Source organism: Acipenser ruthenus, chromosome 13, assembly GCF_902713425.1.
Source record: "Acipenser ruthenus chromosome 13, fAciRut3.2 maternal haplotype, whole genome shotgun sequence".
Taxonomy (NCBI): domain Eukaryota; kingdom Metazoa; phylum Chordata; class Actinopteri; order Acipenseriformes; family Acipenseridae; genus Acipenser; species Acipenser ruthenus.
Window position 1 is genome coordinate 15,510,439 of NC_081201.1, and position 21,975 is coordinate 15,532,413.

Below are 21,975 nucleotides of genomic sequence, written 5' to 3' on the forward strand. Positions count from 1 at the left end.
TAAACAAAACAAAATCAAATAAAACATTCAAAATAAATCAAATAAAAATCCATAAAACTGAAACAAAAAGACTACATAAAACCAGGGCACCGTTCAAAAATGGTCATGCCAGCTAAAAAGGGCGGAATGCTGGCATGACAAAATAAATAAAAGGCTTAGCGGTGCCCCGTAGTCCCGCTCCTAGGAGCTAGCGGTTCCAGTTTTTTCCTTCATTCCATCTTCACGTCCTGAAGTCCGGCGATCCTCCACTCCGCGCAGGCCTTGTCCTTCCCGAGGGTCCGGATGTCCAGAATTACAAAGTCCTTGATAAGAGTTTGTGCCCTTCTGGTCGTAGTGATGGTGTCCAGCTCCTGCTTGTGATAGACACAGACGTTACGGCCCTCCCACAGGATCTGCTTGACAACATTGATGACACGCCAAACGCACTTAGCTGTGCTGGTAGCGATTCCTCCCGCAGGCCCATAGAGCACAGTCTCAGCGATCATCTTGGCCGTGTCAGCAAACCTGTTTAGGAAGACAGAGACAGAGAGCCAGACACTGCCAGCCACATCACACTCCCAGAAGATATGGGCTGGTGTTTCTCTCTTGCGGCACTTTGCATAGGGGCATGTTTCTACTTGGGCTAGTCCCCTCCTGAACATGAACGCTCGAGTGGGGAGTGAACTGTGGACGGTGTTCCATGCTATATCCTTCTGGACATTACTGAGGCAGCTGTGAGACACTTTCTCCCAGATTTTTTGGCTTTGGGTGAGGGAGAAAGTAGCTACTTTTTCAATTTCCTGGGAACCGGCAAGATATTTAGATACAGCCTTGTATTCCCAGGAGGCCAATTTTGCTTTATCTAAGCCCAATTTATATATAGTGTCCCTTAAGGTTCTATAATAAAATGGGGGGTCCCAGGAGTACGGCACGGTGTTATCAATAGTGCAGAGGCCCAAGGCCCTGAGACAGGTGGCAAAATAGAAACGATTCATATAACATACCTTCCTGTCCCCAGTTAAAGCGGTGGATAATGCGGGGAAAGATTTTTCCTACATAAGAGAGGATGGGGAACAGTATAGACTTGGTTATTAATACTCTACCAGTCATTGTTAAGGATCTTGTGCTCCATCCGCCAATCTTTTTACGGACCTGGTTAATGGCCGCCGTCCAGCTCTGGGCCCCCGAGCTATTGTTCTCGAAAATGAGGCCCAGAATCTTGATTTTGTCCTTTTTGACAGGGTACATGTCCGACAGTTCCCTATCTACCTGCCAATTTTTAGACACGTAGACTTCGCTCTTGGACTTATTAATCATTGCCCCGGTCGCCGTGCAGTACTTCTCAAGGATATTACTAATCCGAGGTACCGATGATGTGTTGGTGCAAATGAGTGACACATCGTTCATATGTGCTGTTGTTCTGACCTGGACCCCGTTGGATCCAGGCAGCTGGAAACCAGTTATATTGGTATCCCTACGAATTGCCTGCAGGAGGGGTTCAATGCACACGACATATAGCAGTGGGGATAGTGGGCAACCCTGTCTGACCCCTGACCTGGATAGATATTTTACCAGTCAGGTGTCTGTTCACCAAGACTCGGGTACTAATGTGTGTATAGATAGTTTTAACCCACTCCCTAAGTCCAGGAGCGAATTTCATCTGGTCCATCACTTTGTACATATATTCATGGCTTACCCTATCAAACGCCGCCTTCTGGTCAAAGTTGAACAGGCAGAGGGGATGGTTCCGTTCTCTAGAATAAGCCAGAATGTCCCTTGTTAACATTAAAATATCGGTGATGGACCTCCCTGGGACACCACAAGCCTGGTCGGGGCCAATGACCAAAGGGAGGTGTACTTGTAGCCGGAGCATCAGAGCTTTGGCTAGTATCTTGTAATCCACGCAAAGGAGGCTGATTGGGTGCCAATTCCATAGATCTTTAACTTCCCTTTCTTATGAAGGAGAGTAATTACACTCTCCCGCATAGAAGGGTCCAACCGCTTCTCCCTGTAGACCGCTCTGTAGAGCTCCGCTAAATGGACTTTTAGCGTGTCCCAAAAAAGATGGTAATACTCACCCGGGATGCCATCTGGACCTGGCGTCTTACCGGTGTTCATTGTCTTAGCCGCCTGGGTGAGCTCCTCCAGCGTGAGTTCTGGGTCCTTCTCCTCCTCCTCCTCGTCCCGCACTGAGTCAGGCTCCAACTGGCTCAGGAACCACTCTATCAGGGTGTCATCTGTAGCTTTGATGTTATATAGGTCCCTATAGAAGTTCTCTGCCACTTTTTTCACTCCCTCACTATCCTCTACTATCCTCCCACTGCTGTCGAGCATGGAGGACATCAAGTGCCGCTTCTCCCTCGTTTTCTGGAAGAAGCGGGTACACTTTTCGTCTTCCTCCATTTTTTGCACTTTTGCATTGTGCATGACCTTTCGTTGTTCCTCCCTACAAAGCACTGAAAGATCTAGCTTGGTCTGGGCTATCTCGTCGCTTACAGGGAACCCCCAAAGCTGAAGCAGGCTCAGACGCTGGAGGGCAGCATTCAGGTGTTTTATATTTGGCCCTCCTTTCTTTTGCTTTCCTCTTGCCTGCTGCTATGAAATAACCCTTAGTTCTCATTTTGACCATCTCCCACCACTCTATAGGGGAGTTGAATAGGTCACGCAAAGTGGTCCACTCAACAAGCCTGCTCTTATAGGCTGCAGCTATGGAGGGGTCGTCGAGTAAGGAGGTGTTTAATTTCCAGACCCCTGACCCCATCTGGGAGGTCTGAGGGACCTGCAATATTACCTGCAGGAGCCTATGGTCAGAGAAGACGACGGCCTGGGTGTCTACTGCCGTCTTCTTAAGGGAGTTGGTATGCAGTGCGAGATCTGTACGGGAGAAGGAGATGCCAGATGAGCTCACCCAGGTAAAGGGAGGCACCAGGTCCTTACCTGCATCACACAGGGAGAAATCAGATATTACGGAGGACAAAACTCTACTAGAGCGGTCGTTGCTTGGCCTGCTCCGATCTACGTCCCTTAGAGCACAATTGAAGTCACCTGACACGATGACGGATACGTTCCCCAGCAGGAGTGGACGCAGCTGTGGAAAAAATTGAACTCTTTCGTTTTGGTTAGTGGGTGCGTAGACATTGACCAGTCTGAGGGGAGTGTTGTTGTATGTCACATCCACGCTCAGAATTCTACCCGGTTCTACCTCTCTGCTGCTGCGGGAGGTAATAAATGGGTTTTTAAACAGGATACCTACTCCGTCGGCTCTGGCTATGTTGGAGCCCGACCAGAAGGAGTCCCCCAGGGTCCAACTCTCCTTCAGGTCCCTATAATCAGGGCTTGACGAAATACCACACTCCTGCAGAAAGATGATATCTGCTTTCAAGTTAGTTAGATAGTTTTAGTACATCAAATCTTTTTTGTGTCTCCCCGATGCTCCTGACATTAACAGACACACATATCAGGGTAGCTAAGAAGAAAAGGAGTCGCTGCATCCACCCCATAGCGACTATGATTGGGAGGTCGGGACACTCTTCTAACTCTTAGCTCTACGCTTGCTTCGAGGGGGCTTGGGCTTATTTGCAACTCCCATCACCCCTGAGAAGGTACTCACTGCTGCCTCGTCCAAGGCGGCACCGTCTTTGTATGCACAGTACATGGAGTTGTTTGGGCTATTCAACTCCCCACAAGGTAAGTCTGGTGGAACTTGCTCAGGGCCCCTCGGAACATGTGGGTCAGCTTTGTCCTGGGGGGTGGGGGAATAACAGACAGTCTTCCCGTCTGTTGAATTTGAACTGTTAGCCGACTTCTGGCTTTTCTGGGTATTCCCGGAAAAGGCAAAACCAGGGGGCCCCTGGTTTTGCCCATACAAGGGAGGGGGTCAAGGATGCTTTGAAGGGAGGCCCTTCGCTTGAAGAGGGTCATTGCTACCGAGGTACTGCTGGTCAGGGAAGGTGTTGACCCCGACCTCTCCCTCGGTGCATTAGTGAACACCTCTTCTGCGAGGTGTGCTAGGGTTTGTGTTAATGACTGGGAAGGCTGGCTGTGGATGCCCTGGCTGGCTGCTACCTGCCCACTAGGCGGCAGTGTAGCTGTCCCACTTGCCTCCGTCTCTGCCTGCAAGGGCAAGACTGGGGACTTTGTGTGGACATTAGCTGGTATTGGATTTGAGGGTGCCACCTGCAACTTGCTGTCTTTGATCTGTATCTTCTTTCTTTTCCCCCCCCTCGTCTCTACACATTCTTTTCCCGACCCTCAGCTGGTTCTTCACTCCCTTCCCCTCCTTCTCACTCTCACTTTCACTGTCGCTTTCTCTTTCCTCCCCCACGGACTCTATCCTTATGGCGTCATAACGAGAGCCGAGAGGGAGTGCTGGCACTGAGAGGGCCCTACTCGGGGGGGGGGGGGGGGGGGTGGCGCTGCTGGGTCCGTGCTCCCTCCCTGCCTCGTGTTCTGTATCAGAGGAGCTACTGGAGGAGCTAGTGGAGTAGCTGTTGTACTCTCTCTCTGGGGTAGGGGAAGGGGTCCTCGTAAAACGGGACATGTCTCGGGGGCGGGGGGGGGGGGGTGAGGGGGGTGCTGGTGATGATGGTGGTGCTGGAGTCTGGGTTTTTGATGCTGTTGGTGGTGATGTGGACTGATCTTTGTTTCTTGCTCCCTCTTCCTGCTCAGGCCTAGGCTTGTTGGTATTTGCCTTGCTGGCTCTGGCCATGTTGGCATAGGAAGAGGGGCAGTCCTTAAACAGGTGCCCCTTCTTTCCACACAAATTGCACTGCCTCTCTTCTCTGCAGTGGCTGGTCTCGTGGGGGGCGCCGCAGTTCCTGCACTTGACTACAGCACATGCGGCCGCCAGGTGTCCTAATTCCCCACATTTCCTGCAGAGTTTTGCCATCCCATTATAGAATACCAGCCCTCTGTTGGGCCCTAACACTATGGAGTTTGGAATGTGGCGGACGCCTCCAATGCCCGATGGATCAACATTGAGGCGTACCAGCCACTTTCTGGCTCCTGTCCAAACCCCATCTTCGTCAGTAATTTTCCTCCCTTCTGATGACACCCTCCCATAGCGGTTAAGCCATGTTGTAATGTCATAGTCGCTAACAGCCTCATTGAAAAATTGGACAGTAACAACTTTCACGCAGGAAGAATCGTGGCTGTGACGCCTCCTCAGGGTCCGGGGCTGCCCTCTGCTCCTCCCAGATGGCGCCCTGTGCTGGGCGCCGGCTGCTCTCTCGGTCTGGATCTCAATCACGATCAAGGGCTGGGGATTAGTTCGTCTAGGTCATCAAAGGGTCCTCAAAAGTCGTCTGGATGGTAGGTCCTCCTTCTCTCGAACTCCAGGAACGTCTGGAAAAGCCGGAACCGCCTGAAAGAAAAAAACTGGAACCGCCTGAAAAAGAAAAACTGCTCTCAACAGTCAACAAAATCTTGAAAGACCCTCGGCCTGGATTGGGCAAGCCAAAACCAGACTGAGCATTGGTCTTCCAAAAAGTTGCCGAGCTGAAGAAAAGCCAGTCAAAAATAAAAAAGGTCTGTTCCTCTTCCCTCGAACAAACCTCTCACAGACCCTTGGAGGGAGCAGGCAATGCCACTACCCTCTAAGCCTTAGTCCTTAGAAAGATTTATTCGATCTGCTGTGCTCGTTCTGCTTTTAAACCCATGTCGAGCCCCACCCCGAGGGGCAGGGCTAGCCACAAATTGCATTGAACTTATAAATGCTCCTCTCCACGGAAATCTTTAGTAAAATACTCTTTTATTGAGATTTTACCATTTTTTTTTTTACATTTACACCCATTCGTTTTTTTCATTCATTATACATTTCTTTTAAAGATGACATTCATGCATACAGACATACATTTTGTTTTAAAAGCATTTAAAATACATTTAAAAACACCAAGACAATTGTGCTTTGTACATGGTTAAAACAGACACAGATTAAAATCAACATGAAAAAAACCTGTGCTGCTTTAAAAGTGACTGGAAAAAAAGAACCATCTATAAAAAACCAGTGCTTGTGAGGGCCGGGGAGTGCTCTCTAAAAAAGTTCAAAAGTGAACATAAAACAAAACAATAAAACTATAGGACTAAAACAGGGACAGGGGAAAAGGGACAGTGTATAAAACAGTGAGTTAAAATTCTAAAATTTTAAAACACTTAAAATGTAACTTTTAATAGTTAACATTAAAAATCTTTTAGATACATAAAACAAACAAAACAAAATCAAATAAAACATTCAAAATAAATCAAATCAAAGTCCATAAAACTGAAACAAAAAGACTACATAAAACCAGGGCACCGTTCAAAAAACGGTCATGCCAGCTAAAAAGGGCGGAATGCTGGCATGACAAAATAAATAAAAGGCTTAACGGTGCCCCGTAGTCCTGCTCCTAGGAGCTAGCGGTTCCAGTTTTTTCCTTCATTCCATCTTCACGTCCTGAAGTCCGGCGATCCTCCACTCCGCGCAGGCCTTGTCCTTCCCGAGGGTCCGGATGTCCAGAATTACAAAGTCCTTAATAAGAGTTTGTGCCCTTCTGGTCGTGGTGATAGTGTCTAGCTCCTGCTTGTGATAGACACAGACGTTACGGCCCTCCCACAGGATCTGCTTGACAACATTGATGACACGCCAAACGCACTTAGCTGTGCTGGTAGCGATTCCTCCCGCAGGCCCATAGAGCACAGTCTCAGCGGTCATCTTGGCCGTGTCAGCAAACCTGTTTAGGAAGACAGAGACAGAGAGCCAGACACTGCCAGCCACATCACACTCCCAGAAGATATGGGCTGGTGTTTCTCTCTTGCGGCACTTTGCATAGGGGCATGTTTCTACTTGGGCTAGTCCCCTCCTGAACATGAACGCTCGAGTGGGGAGTGCACTGTGGACGGTGTTCCATGCTATATCCTTCTGGACATTACTGAGGCAGCTGTGAGACACATTCTCCCAGATTTTTTGGCTTTGGGTGAGGGAGAAAGTAGCTACTTTTTCAATTTCCTGGGAACCGGCAAGATATTTAGTTACAGCCTTGTATTCCCAGGAGGCCAATTTTGCTTTATCTAAGCCCAATTTATATATAGTGTCCCTTAAGGTTCTATAATACAATGGGGGGTCCCAGGAGTACGGCACGGTGTTATCAATAGTGCAGAGGCCCAAGGCCCTGAGACAGGTGGCAAAATAGAAACGATTCATGTAACATACCTTCCTGTCCAGGGCCTGGATGTTCTTGATAGTTTGCGTGAGCCCCTGCACTCGGGTGAGCTGCACAACGTCCGGGACCCCCTTACCTCCCTTCTTGTCGGCTTTACTCAAGGTGGCTCGCTTTACCCGCTCCATCTTGCTGCCCCAGATAAAGCGGTGGATAATGCGGTCCACCACTTTTTTGGTGGTCCTGTCTGGGGGAAAGATTTTTCCTACATAAGAGAGGATGGGGAACAGTATAGACTTGGTTATTAATACTCTACCCGTCATTGTTAAGGATCTTGTGCTCCATCCGCCAATCTTTTTACGGACCTGGTTAATGGCCGCCGTCCAGCTCTGGGCCCCCGAGCTATTGTTCTCGAAAATGAGGCCCAGAATCTTGATTTTGTCCTTTTTGACAGGGTACATGTCCGACAGTTCCCTATCTACCTGCCAATTTTTAGACACGTAGACTTCGCTCTTGGACTTATTAATCACTGCCCCGGTCGCCGTGCAGTACTTCTCAAGGATATTACTAATCCGAGGTACCGACGATGTGTTGGTGCAAATGAGTGACACATCGTCCATATATGCTGTTGTTTTGACCTGGACCCCGTTGGATCCAGGCAGCTGGAAACCAGTTATATTGGTATCCCTACGAATTGCCTGCAGGAGGGGTTCAATGCACACGACATATAGCAGTGGGGATAGTGGGCAACCCTGTCTGACCCCTGACTGGATAGATATTTTACCAGTCAGGTGCCTGTTCACCAAGACTCGGGTACTAATGTTTGTGTATATGGTTTTAACCCACTCCCTAAGTCCAGGAGCGAATTTCATCTGGTCCATCACTTTGTACATATATTCATGGCTTACCCTATCGAACGCCTTCTCCTGGTCAAGGTTGAACAGGCAGAGGGGATGGTTCCGTTCTCTAGAATAAGCCAGAATGTCCCTTGTTAACATTAAAATATCAGTGATGGACCTCCCTGGGACGCCACAAGCCTGGTCGGGGCCAATGACCAAAGGGAGGTGTACTTGTAGCCGGAGCATCAGAGCTTTGGCTAGTATCTTGTAATCCACGCAAAGGAGGCTGATTGGGCGCCAATTCCGTAGATCTTTAGTAAAATACTCTTTTATTGAGATTTTACATTTTTTTTACATTTACACCCATTCGTTTCATTCATTTTACATTTCTTTTAAAGATGACATTCATGCATACAGACATACATTTTGTTTTAAAAGCATTTAAAACACATTTAAAAACACCAAGACAATTGTGCTTTGTACATGGTTAAAACAGACACAGATTAAAATCAACATGAAAAAAACCTGTGCTGTTTTAAAAGTGACTGGAAAAAAAGAACCATCTATAAAAAACCAGTGCTTGTGAGGGCCGGGGAGTGCTCTCTAAAAGTTCAAAAGTGAACATAAAACTATATTACTAAAACAGGGACAGGGGAAAAGGGACAGTGTGTGGAACAGTGAGTTAAAATTCTAAAATTTTAAAACACTTAAAATGTAACTTTTAATAGTTTACATTAAAAATCTTAAAGATACATAAAACAAAACAAAACAAAATCAAATAAAACATTCAACATAAATCAAATAAAAGTCCATAAAACTGAAACAAAAAGACTACATAAAACCAGGGCACCGTTGAAAAACGGTCATGCCAGCTAAAAAGGGCGGAATGCTGGCATGACAAAATAAATAAAAGGCTTAGCGGTGCCCCGTAGTCCCGCTCCTAGGAGCTAGCGGTTCCAGTTTTTTCCTTTATTCCATCTTCACGTCCTGAAGTCCGGCGATCCTCCACTCCGCGCAGGCCTTGTCCTTCCCGAGGGTCCGGATGTCCAGAATTACAAAGTCCTTGATAAGAGTTTGTGCCCTTCTGGTCGTGGTGATAGTGTCTAGCTCCTGCTTGTGATAGACACAGACGTTACGGCCTTCCCACAGGATCTGCTTGACAACATTGATGACACGCCAAACGCACTTAGCTGTGCTGGTAGTGATTCCTCCCGCAGGCCCATAGAGCACAGTCTCAGCGGTCATCTTGGCCGTGTCAGCAAACCTGTTTAGGAAGACAGAGACAGAGAGCCAGACACTGCCAGCCACATCACACTCCCAGAAGATATGGGCTGGTGTTTCTCTCTTGCGGCACTTTGCATAGGGGCATGTTTCTACTTGGGCTAGTCCCCTCCTGAACATGAACGCTCGAGTGGGGAGTGCACTGTGGACGGTGTTCCATGCTATATCCTTCTGGACATTACTGAGGCAGCTGTGAGACACATTCTCCCAGATTTTTTGGCTTTGGGTGAGGGAGAAAGTAGCTACTTTTTCAATTTCCTGGGAACCGGCAAGATATTTAGTTACAGCCTTGTATTCCCAGGAGGCCAATTTTGCTTTATCTAAGCCCAATTTATATATAGTGTCCCTTAAGGTTCTATAATACAATGGGGGGTCCCAGGAGTACGGCACGGTGTTATCAATAGTGCAGAGGCCCAAGGCCCTGAGACAGGTGGCAAAATAGAAACGATTCATGTAACATACCTTCCTGTCCAGGGCCTGGATGTTCTTGATAGTTTGCGTGAGCCCCTGCACTCGGGTGAGCTGCACAACGTCCGGGACCCCCTTACCTCCCTTCTTGTCGGCTTTACTCAGAGTGGCTCGCTTTACCCTCTCCATCTTGCTGCCCCAGATAAAGCGGTGGATAATGCGGTCCACCACTTTTTTGGTGGTCCTGTCTGGGGGAAAGATTTTTCCTACATAAGAGAGGATGGGGAACAGTATAGACTTGGTTATTAATACTCTACCCGTCATTGTTAAGGATCTTGTGCTCCATCCGCCAATCTTTTTACGGACCTGGTTAATGGCCGCCGTCCAGCTCTGGGCCCCCGAGCTATTGTTCTCGAAAATGAGGCCCAGAATCTTGATTTTGTCCTTTTTGACAGGGTACATGTCCGACAGTTCCCTATCTACCTGCCAATTTTTAGACACGTAGACTTCGCTCTTGGACTTATTAATCACTGCCCCGGTCGCCGTGCAGTACTTCTCAAGGATATTACTAATCCGAGGTACCGACGATGTGTTGGTGCAAATGAGTGACACATCGTCCATATATGCTGTTGTTTTGACCTGGACCCCGTTGGATCCAGGCAGCTGGAAACCAGTTATATTGGTATCCCTACGAATTGCCTGCAGGAGGGGTTCAATGCACACGACATATAGCAGTGGGGATAGTGGGCAACCCTGTCTGACCCCTGACTGGATAGATATTTTACCAGTCAGGTGCCTGTTCACCAAGACTCGGGTACTAATGTTTGTATAGATGGTTTTAACCCACTCCCTAAGTCCAGGAGCGAATTTCATCTGGTCCATCACTTTGTACATATATTCATGGCTTACCCTATCGAACGCCTTCTCCTGGTCAAGGTTGAACAGGCAGAGGGGATGGTTCCGTTCTCTAGAATAAGCCAGAATGTCCCTTGTTAACATTAAAATATCCGTGATGGACCTCCCTGGGACGCCACAAGCCTGGTCAGGGCCAATGACCAAAGGGAGGTGTACTTGTAGCCGGAGCATCAGAGCTTTGGCTAGTATCTTGTAATCCACGCAAAGGAGGCTGATTGGGCGCCAATTCCGTAGATCTTTAACTTCCCCTTTCTTATGAAGGAGAGTAATTACACTCTCCCGCATAGAAGGGCCCAACCGCTTCTCCCTGTAGACCGCTCTGTAGACCTCCGCTAAATGGACTTTTAGCGTGTCCCAAAAAAGATGGTAATACTCACCCGGGATGCCATCTGGACCTGGCGTCTTACCGGTGTTCATGGTCTTAACCGCCTGGGTGAGCTCCTCCAGCGTGAGTTCTGGGTCCTTCTCCTCCTCCTCCTCGTCCCGCACTGAGTCAGGCTCCAACTGGCTCAGGAACCACTCTATCAGGGTGTCATCTGTAGCTTTGATTTTATACAGGTCCCTATAGAAGTTCTCTACCACTTTTTTCACTCCCTCACTATCCTCTACTATCCTCCCCCTGCTGTCGAGCATGGAGGACATCAAGTGCCGCTTCTCCCTCGTTTTCTGGAAGAAGAAGCGAGTACACTTTTCGTCTTCCTCCATTTTTTGCACTTTTGCATTGTGCATGACCTTTCGTTGTTCCTCCCTACAAAGCACTGAAAGATCTAGCTTGGTCTGGGCTATCTCGTCGCTTACAGGGAACCCCCGAAGCTGAAGCAGGCTCAGACGCTGGAGGGCAGCATTCAGGTATTTATATTTGGCCCTCCTTTCTTTTGCTTTCCTCTTGCCTGCTGCTATGAAATAACCCTTAGTTCTCATTTTGACCATCTCCCACCACTCTATAGGGGAGTTGAATAGGTCACGCAAAGTGGTCCACTCAACAAGCCTGCTCTTATAGGCTGCAGCTATGGAGGGGTCATCGAGTAAGGAGGTGTTTAATTTCCAGACCCCTGACCCCATCTGGGAGGTCTGAGGGACCTGCAATGTTACCTGCAGGAGCCTATGGTCAGAGAAGAAGACGGCCTGGGTGTCTACTGCCGTCTTCGTAAGGGAGCTGGTATGCAGGACGAGATCTATACGGGAGAAGGAGGTCCCAGATGAGCTCACCCAGGTAAAGAGAGGCACCAGGTCCTTACCTGCATCACACAGGGAGAAATCAGATATTACGGAGGACAAAACTCTACTAGAGCGGTCGTTGCGTGGCCTGCTCCGGTCTACGTCCCTCAGAGCACAATTGAAGTCACCTGACACGATGACGGGTACGTTCCCCAGCAGGAGTGGACGCAGCTGTGGAAAAAATTGAACTCTTTCGTTTTGGTTAGTGGGTGCGTAGACATTGACCAGTCTGAGGGGAGTGTTGTTGTATGTCACATCCACGCTCAGAATTCTACCAGGTTCTACCTCCCTGCTGCTGCGGGAGGTAATAAATGGGTTTTTAAACAGGATACCTACTCCGTCGGCTCTGGCTATGTTGGAGCCCGACCAGAAGGAGTCCCCCAGGGTCCAACTCTCCTTCAGGTCCCTATAATCAGGGCTCGACGAAATACCACACTCCTGCAGAAAGATGAGATCTGCTTTCAAGTTAGCTAGATAGTTTAGTACATCAAATCTTTTTTGTGTCTCCCTGATGCTCCTGACATTAACAGACACACATATCAGGGCCATCAGGGTAGCTAACAAGAAAAGGAGTCGCTGCGTCCACCCCATAGCGACTATGATTGGGAGGTCGGGACACTCTTCCTACTCTTAGCTCTACGCTTGCTTCGAGGGGGCTTGGGCTTATTTGCAACTCCCATCACCCCTGAGAAGGTACTCACTGCTGCCTCGTCCAAGAAGGCACCGTCTTTATATGCACAGTACGTGGAGTTGTTGGGGCTATTCAACTCCCCACAAGGTAAGTCTGGTGGAACTTGCTCAGGGCCCCTCGGAACGTGTGGGTCAGCTTTGTCCTGGGGGGGGGTTATGACAGACAGCATTCTTTGGCTGTTACCGTCTGTTGAATTGGAGCTGTTAGCAGACTTCTGGCTTACCGCGTCCAGGGGTATTCCCATGTCCTCCAGTGCTGTATCTAGGAGGACCTCTAGGGGGCCCCTGGTTTTGCCCATACAAGGGAGGGGGTCAAGGATGCTTTGAAGGGAGGCCCTTCGCTTGAAGAGGGTCATTGCTACCGAGGTACTGCTGGTCAGGGAAGGTGTTGACCCCGACCTCTCCCTCGGTGCATTAGTGAACACCTCTTCTGCGAGGTGTGCTAGGGTTTGTGCCAACGACTGGGAAGGCTGGCTGGGGATGCCCTGGCTGGCTGCTACCTGCCCACTAGGCGGCAGTGTAGCCGTCCCACTCGCCTCCGTCTCTGCCTGCGAGGGCAAGACTGGGGACTTTGTGTGGACATTAGCTGGTTTTGGATCTATGGGGGCCACCTGCAACTTGCTGTCTTTGATCCTGATCTTCTTTCTTTTCCCCCCCTCGTCTCTACCCTTTCTTTTCCCCACCCTCTGCTGGTTCTTCACTCCCTTCCCCTCCTTCTCACTCTCACTTTCACTGTCGCTTTCGCTTTCCTCCCCCACGGACTCAATCCTTATGGCGTCATAACGAGAGCCGAGGGGGAGTGCTGGCGCTGAGAGGGCCCTACTCAGGGGGGGGCCGCTGCTGGGTCCGGGCTCCCTCCCTGCCTCGTGTTCTGCATCAGAGGAGCTACTGGAGGAGCTAGTGGAGTAGCTGTTGTACTCTCTCTCTGGGCTGGGGGAAGGGGTCCTCGTAAAACGGGACATGTCTCGGGGGCGGGGGGGTGAGGGGGGTGCTGGTGATGATGGTGGTGCTGGAGTCTGGGTCTTGGATACTGTTGGTGGTGATGTGGACTGATCTTTGTTACTTGCTCCCTCTTCCTGCTCAGGCCTAGGCTTGTTCGTATTTGCCTTGCTGGCTCTGGCCATGTTGGCATAGGAAGAGGGGCAGTCCTTAAACAGGTGCCCCTTCTTTCCACACAAATTGCACTGCCTCTCTTCTCTGCAGTGGCTGGTCTCGTGGGGGGCGCCGCAGTTCCTGCACTTGACTACAGTACACGCGGCCGCCAGGTGTCCTAATTCCCCACATTTCCTGCAGAGTTTTGGCATCCCATTATAGAATACCAGCCCTCTGTTGGGCCCTAACACTATGGAGTTTGGAATGTGGCGGACGCCTCCAATGCCCGATGGATCAACATTAAGGCGTACCAGCCACTTTCTGGCTCCTGTCCAAACCCCATCTTCATCTGTAATTTTCCTCCCTTCTGATGACACCCTCCCATAGCGGTTAAGCCATGTTGTAATATCATAGTCGCTAACAGCCTCATTGAAAAATTGGACAGTAACAACTTTCATTTCTCTGTCTGTCAGTGCATCCACACAAAATTCTTTGTATGGAGCGAGATATTTATTCTCCCCCCAAAAGGACCACATTTCTTGTAACTTTTGGGGGTTCCTAAAACTGACCTCAAACACTTCCTTAAGCCCTGGCAATTTCACCAAACAATTCAAGTCAGAAGGGGAAAAACCCATACCCCTCTGAAGAATGGTCCGGCTGAACTCCAGTCTCGTCAGTCCTGGTTCCGTTTCCTCTTGCTGGGTCCTTGTGAAGCGCACCGCATTGTGCCTCCTAGTCTCCTGGGTTGGCCGGAACGCCATCCTTCAGCTGGCTCCTCCGATTGGGGTGGGAGAAGCCTCTGGACGTCCGGGTTGTCTCTCTCTACGGAAAAGAAACAACGTAAGCAGCAAATCTGGGCAGTTGAAGGAACTATTACTTTAGTCCCTGAGGAGATGGTCGCCTCGCAAGAGGGACCCCCTCCCCAGGTGAACGGTGTCCTTCCCTGGCGGAGTAGGGGGCGCTGCTTGGCACCGAGACCACGTAGGAAGAATCGTGGCTGTGACGCCTCCTCGGGGTCCGGGGCCGCCCTCTGCTCCTCCCAGATGGCGCCCTCTGCTGGGCGCCTGCTGCTCTCTCGGTCTGGATCTCGATTGCAATCAAGGGCTGGGGATGAGGTCGTCTAGGTCATCAAAGGGTCCTCAAAGGTCGTCTGGATGGTAGGTCCTCCTTCTCTCTAACTCCAGGAACGTCTGGAAAAGCCTGAAAAAGAAAAAAACTGGAACCGCCTGAAAAAGAAAAAACTGCTCTCAACAGTCAACAAAATCTTGAAAGACCCTCGGCCTGGATTGGGCAAGCCAAAACCAGACTGAGCATTAGTCTTCCAAAAAGTTGCCGAGCTGAAGAAAGCCAGTCAAAAATAAAAAAAAAAAAAAAAAAAAAAAAAAAAAAAAAAAAAAAAAATTCTGTTCCTCCTCACCCGAACAAACCTCTCACAGACCCTCGGAGGGAGCGGGCAATGCCACTACCCTCTAAGCATTAGTCTTAGAAAGATTTATTCGAACTGAAGAGAAACCAGAGTGTGGTTTTACTGGCAGCCCAGCCCTTCCGGCCGGCCCAATGGCCTTCTCCTCTACCCGGCGGCAAGGCCAAACAAAACAAAACAAAACAGGGAACTCTTCCTAAAACGCAAGTGCCGTTCGGTCCCGGCAAAGGGGCGCTTTGCTGCTGCCGCCTTGAAAGCGAGGGCTCCTTGCCCCACTAAACAGCTGCGTTTCTGCTTTACCGCTGCGCTCGTCCTCCTCCTCCCACGAGCGCAAGGCCTTCTGGGTACATTGGCCTGCTGCGTGAGCAGAGCAGGCTGTCCATCAGTTAGGCAGACCTGCCTGCCTGCCTGCCTGCCTTATTTGGAACAAACAAACAAAAAACAAAACAAAAAAAAAACAAACAACAAAAAGAGCGGGAAAAAATACAACCCAAAAAAGGGAGAGGGAGAGGCTCGCTCTCTCTCTCTTGACCTTTCTTGTGCACCATTCCCGGAGGTACTACAATACCGGGTCGATGCATGGAGTGGACGGAGCAAGCCCCGGTTCCATCTCCTGCTTCCAAAAATCAATTTAATATAGACTGGTCCCCCTATGGGGGACGTATCGGATATTAAACTGATAAGAACAGATTTTTTTTAATTTTTTTTTTATATAAATATTTATTAATTCACTGCAATATGAATACATCACATTTATGGTTGTAAAAACCATTTACAAAAACATCACAAAACCCAAACATTCCATATTGTTAAATACAATATCACTTCCTTCCAAACATCTTTTCATATTACATTCATTACAGTCCAAACAAACCGAACCATCTAGTATACGGTCAGACCACTCCGGTAGAAAGGATCCTCACACAAAAAGTAACTTTCCATGCAGTACCTTCCACTATACAGATCAAAAAAAAAAATTACAACAGTAGCGATTCAGTAGGTTTCAAAGCAAAAATCTTTGCCCATTCTAAATAAACGCCTCATCCAAAACCCTTAAAAACACTCAGGACCACTAACCAATGCCAATAGCCCATTGCCCACCAATCCACTTTTCCAACTTCCACATGCGTTCTGCTTCCTGCTTCCCAGACTTCCGATAATCTTTGATCACATAATCCTTTAGAATGCTCAGTGCCAGCCTCACACAGTCCGAACTTGAGAGCTGGGCATTCCTAAAAACCAGTACATTCCTTGCTCTCCATATCGCATCCTTAAAAGAGTTCAGTATTGCCCACAACACATACCACTTGCTCTTATTCATCTTTACATTATGTATCCCATACAATATTAAGGGCTCATTTACTGTTTCTCCTTCACAATATTCCTTCACAAAAATGTCAGCCTCAGTCCAAACATGTTGTGCAAAGCTGCAATTAACTAACAGATGCTCATCTGATTCTTCCGCCCCACAACCCTGACGAGGGCATCTAGGGGACTTCGCCATTCGTCGTCTATACATAATTTGCCTGACTGGCAAGGCCTCATGGACTATCAGCCAGGCCAAATCCCTATGTATATTCAAAAGCTTTGGATGGGCAACCTCTATCCAAATCATTTCCACCTGATCTGCGGTGTACCACCTGACAGGACAAATAGTATCCTTGCTCTGAACAAGTCTGATCACCTTCCTATAGTCCTCCCAGTACTCTTTCCCTATATTCTTTAATTCGTTCTTAACAATAAACTTTTTAATCAATGAGAAGTTAAATGGCATTTCCCAAACTGTTGGCACCGTTAAAGGAACATTATATATTTTAAAGGATCTTAACATTGCTCCCATATAGAATCTCAAAAACAAAGCTGCTGTACATTTTCCAAACAAACACATGTGTACATGTAAAACGACATACTTCGCAATTAAAACCAAGTTTAGATCCGGGAACTGTTTCCCTCTTAATAAGGCATTTTTACCCACAACATTCCTTCTTATTTTTTCACTTTTTGACCCCCAAAAGAAACAAAACACAGTCCTATTCAATATCTTCAAAACATGTGTTGTTGGAGGGAACACCACCGCGATGTAAAACAACATGGGCAAAATTATGGATTTTAAGACTAGAACCTTTCCTTCCATTGTCAGGTTTCTAAGAGACCATAAGCCTAGCTTCTGTGACACTTTCGCCCCTACATCCACCCAGTTCCGCTGACCAGATCCTGTGCTATCAAACTTTAAACCTAACACCTTGATAGAATCCGTTTTAACACATACATCACAATCTTTATTCAGCTTAGCTCCTGATGCTAGACCATATCATTCTGTGTGTAAAAGAGTCCTTCTAATTGACCTTCTATCTCTGCATGTATGCTAGAACTTTTACCATTCTCCCACCACCACCTGGTACAGGCATTCCTTTGACAATTTTATCTTTTCTTAAAACATTGACCAAAGGTTCCAAACAACAAATAAACAGAATCGGTGATAAAGGGCAGCCTTGCCGAACACCACATTTAATTGGGATAACTTTTGAGAGGACCCCATTAACTAAGACTCTACTCTGTATGTTCTTATACAGCAAATCCACCCATTTCACTACACTCGCCGGAAACCCCATTTTGCCTAACACCCTTAACAAACTTGTGTGAGACTCTGTCATAGGCTTTCTCCAGGTCCAAATTTAAAACACACAAAGGATAATTTCGATCACGGGCATAAAACACAGAATCTCTTAACAAAATAAGAACATAAGAACATAAGAAAGTTTACAAACGAGAGGAGGCCATTCAGCCCATCTTGCTCGTTTGGTTGTTAGTAGCTTATTGATCCCAGAATCTCATCAAGCAGCTTCTTGAAGGATCCCAGGGTGTCAGCTTCAACAACATTACAGGGGAGTTGGTTCCAGACCCTCACAATTCTCTGTGTAAAAAAGTGCCTCCTATTTTCTGTTCTGAATGCCCCTTTATCTAATCTCCATTTGTGACCCCTGGTCCTTTTTTCTTTTTTCAAGTCAAAGAAGTCCCCCGGGTTGACACTGTCTATACCTTTTAGGATTTTGAATGTTTGAATCAGATCGCTGCGTAGTCTTCTTTGTTCAAGACTGAATAGATTCAATTCTTTTAGCCTGTCTGCATACGACATGCCTTTTAAACCCGGGATAATTCTGGTTGCTCTTCTTTGCACTCTTTCTAGAGCAGCAATATCCTTTTTGTAACGAGGTGACCAGAACTGAACACAATATTCTAGGTGAGGTCTTACTAATGCATTGTAGAGTTTTAACATTACTTCCCTTGATTTAAATTCAACACTTCTCACAATATATCCAAGCATCTTGTTAGCCTTTTTTATAGCTTCCCCACATTGTCTAGATGGAGACATTTCTGAGTCAACATAAACTCCTAGGTCTTTTTCATAGTTCCCTTCTTCAATTTCACTTTCTCCCATATGATATTTATAATGCACATTTTTATTGCCCGCATGCAATACTTTACACTTTTCTCTATTAAATGTCATTTGCCATGTGTCTGCCCAATTTTGAATGCGGTCTAGATCATTTTGAATGACCTTTGCTGCTTCAACAGTGTCTGCCACTCCTCCTATTTTTGTGTCATCTGCAAATTTAACGAGTTTGCTTACTATATCAGAGTCTAAATCATTAATGTAGATTAGGAATAGCAGAGGACCTAATACTGATCCCTGTGGTACACCACTGGTTACCTCACTCCATTTCGAGGTTTCTCCTCTAATCAGTACTTTCTGTTTTCTACATGTTAACCACTCCCTAATCCATGTGCATGCATTTCCTTGAATCCCTACTGCGTTCAGTTTGAGAATTAATCTTTTATGCGGGACTTTGTCAAAAGCTTTCTGGAAATCTAAATAGACCATGTCGTATGCTTTGCAGTTGTCCATTTTCAATGTTGCATCCTCAAAAAAGTCAAGTAGGTTAGTTAGACATGATCTCCCTTTCCTAAAACCATGCTGGCTGTCTCCCAGGATATTGTTACCATATAGGTAATTTTCCATTTTGGATCTTATTATAGTTTCCATAAGTTTACATATAATAGAAGTCAGGCTTATTGGTCTGTAGTTACCTGGTTCAGTTTTGTCTCCCTTTTTGTGGATCGGTATTACGTTTGCTATTTTCCAGTCTGTCGGTACAACCCCTGTGTCAAGAGACTGTTGCATGATCTTGGTTAGCGGCTTGTAAATAACTTCTTTCATTTCTTTGAGTACTATTGGGAGGATCTCATCTGGCCCAGGGGATTTATTTATTTTAAGAGCTCCTAGTCCCTTTAACACTTCTGCCTCTGTTATGCTAAAGTTATTTAAAACTGGATAGGAACAGGTCGACATGTGGGGCATGTTGTCCGTGTCCTCCTTTGTAAAAACCTGTGAAAAGTAATCATTTAATATATTTGCTATTTTTTTTCTTGATCTATGATTTTGCCATTTGTGTCTCTCTTAGACATTTAACCTCCTCTTTGAATGTTCTCTTGCTGTTATAATATTGGAAAAACATTTTGGAATTGGTTTTAGCCCCCTTAGCATTACTGATTTCTATCTCTCTCTTGGCCTTTCTAACTTCCTTTTTGACTTGTGTTTGCAGTTCCAAGTACTCTTTCTGTGTGCTTTGTTTTTGGTCCCTTTTAAACGCTCTGTAAAGTGCCTTTTTTCGCTGAATATTTTTTTTAATTGATCTATTAAACCATTTTGGCCATTTTGTTTTAGATTTAGATTTGTCTACTTTTGGGATGTAATTGTTTTGTGCCTCTAGTACTACATTTTTAAAAAACAGCAACCCTTTTTCTGTGGATGTTTTCTCTATTTTACTCCAATCTACTTCTGTTAGTCTCTGTTTCATACCTTCATAGTTTGCTTTTCTAAAATTGTAAACCTTAGCTTTAGTCATTACTTTTGGGGTTTTAAAAAATATTTCAAATATTTCAAAATATTTCAAGTTTGCCAATGGCTCTCTGACCTCTGTTTTAGTTATTCTGTCTTCATTATTTGAAAAGACTAAATCAAGGCATGCCTCCCCTCTAGTCGGTGCCTTGACAAATTGCGTTAGGAAGCAGTCATTTGTCATTTCCACCATTTCAATTTCGTCCGTCGTGCCCCCCATTGGGTTTTCCCATTTTATATGGGGGAAGTTGAAATCCCCCATTAGTATGGCTTCTCCTTTTCTACACGCATTTCGAATGTCATTGTACAACAGATTATTTTGCTCATCGTCTGAATTTGGCGGTCTATAGCATGCTCCTATTATTATGCCCTTTGAATTTGTGTCCATTATTCTGACCCATATTGATTCTGCATTGTTTTCTTTGTCCTGATTTAACACCTGGGCTTCAAGGCTATTTCTTATGTATAGCGCTACCCCTCCGCCTCTTCTGTCCTGCCTGTCTTTCCTATACAGTGTGTACCCACTAATATTATATTCGTCTCCATCACTCTCAGACAACCAAGTTTCTGTAACACCTATCACATCGTAGTTACTTGTTAGTGCAGTAGCTTCAAGTTCTAACATTTTGTTTCTGAGACTTCTAGCATTAAGATAAATACATTTAATAGTGGTCTTACCTGAGTTGTTGCCCTTGTTTTGATGTAGTCTCCCTTCTGTTTTTTTGTTTTCTCCCCCCTTCCTTTCTAGTTTAAATGCTTCTGTACCGCCTGAAGGATCCTTTCTCCGAGTAGATTGGTTCCCTTTCTGTTTAAGTGCAGTCCGTCCCACCTGTATAGATAGTCCTTGTTGTAGAAAGTGCTCCAATGTTCAAGAAAGGTGAAGTCTTCCTGTGTGCACCACGATTTCAGCCATGCATTTTGATTTTGCCGAACACCACTTTTAATTTCCTTCCTAGCTCTCTGAATTTGTTTTGCAGGGATCTTGGCCTGTCTCTTCCAATGTTGTTTGTACCAATGTGGACGACTACTACCGGGTCATCTCCTGTTCGTTCTAGGAGCCTGTCCACGTTCTCAGTGATGTGCTTGACAGAGGCTCCTGGAAGGCAGCACACTGTTGTAGTAAGGGGGTCCAAACTGCGAACTGAACTTGCTGTGTTTCTCAGTATGGAGTCCCCAACAATCATGACCTCCCTTCTTTTTGCTGGCTGGTCAGCACTGTTTATAGGGTCCTGGGTGTTGTTTCTTTCATTCTCTTGATGTTGGTTTTGGTCATCTAAATGTTGAAGTGGCTCAAATGTGTTGGATGTCTGGATTTCTGGTGGTTGTGTTTGACGAAGTTTCTTTTTTTCCCTGCTTCTGCCTATCTGAACCCAGCTGTTTCGACTCTCTTCCATCTCCCTGGTGGCTTTCAGTCTGCTAGGGGTGCAGACTTCCATGAATTGTGGGTGTGTCAGCTCCTCAAGCTCCTGTTGCTGTCTCATTTCCTCCAGCTCCTTTTCTAGCAGGCTTAATCGCTGAAGCAAGTCCTGGATGGTGCGGCACTTTACACAAACTTGGTTGAGCTCTGTTGGGTTTTCTCGGATTTCCCACATCATGCAGTTGTCACAGATTACTGGCTTGAAGACCATTTTTTTGTTTAGTGTAGCTTCTGCAGCTGTCAACCTGCTTTCAAACTGCTTCTAACTGCGCTGTACTTGTCCACGACTGTACTTCTCCCACGATGTCGCTCCCACACGCTGTCGCTTGGAAGACTGCCTGCCTTTTGTTTGTTTGTGTTTGTGCTGCGTGCTCTGCTCCTCCCCCGTGTCCCAGAACGCCGCGGGATTTGAATCAGCTGCTCCGAGTTTCAGCTGATCAGAAAAATACACGCAGCTGCAAGGCTTTAAGCTGCAATGTTTTCTGATTAAAGCAACTCCAGATTTAAAGATGTAATTCCTCCTTTCTGCTTCTAACTGCACTGTACTTGTCCACGACTGTACTTCTCCCACGATGTCGCTTCCACACGCTGTCGCTTGGAAGGAGGCTGTCTGTTATCCTCCGCCCTGGCACAGCACAGGTCTGGTCCGCGTGGATTACACTGTCAATCACCGCTTTTAT

The 21,975-nt window shown here is 46.8% G+C and overlaps 1 non-coding gene across 1 annotated transcript; it reads right to left on the bottom strand.

Annotated features, from left to right (window-relative positions):
* Window positions 1-15,512: 15,512 nt before the first annotated feature.
* Window positions 15,513-15,702, bottom strand: LOC131697139 (U2 spliceosomal RNA). Its single transcript, XR_009306992.1, has one exon. It is a non-coding gene; the product is annotated as a U2 spliceosomal RNA (small nuclear RNA).
* Between the last annotated feature and the right edge of the window lie 6,273 nt (window positions 15,703-21,975).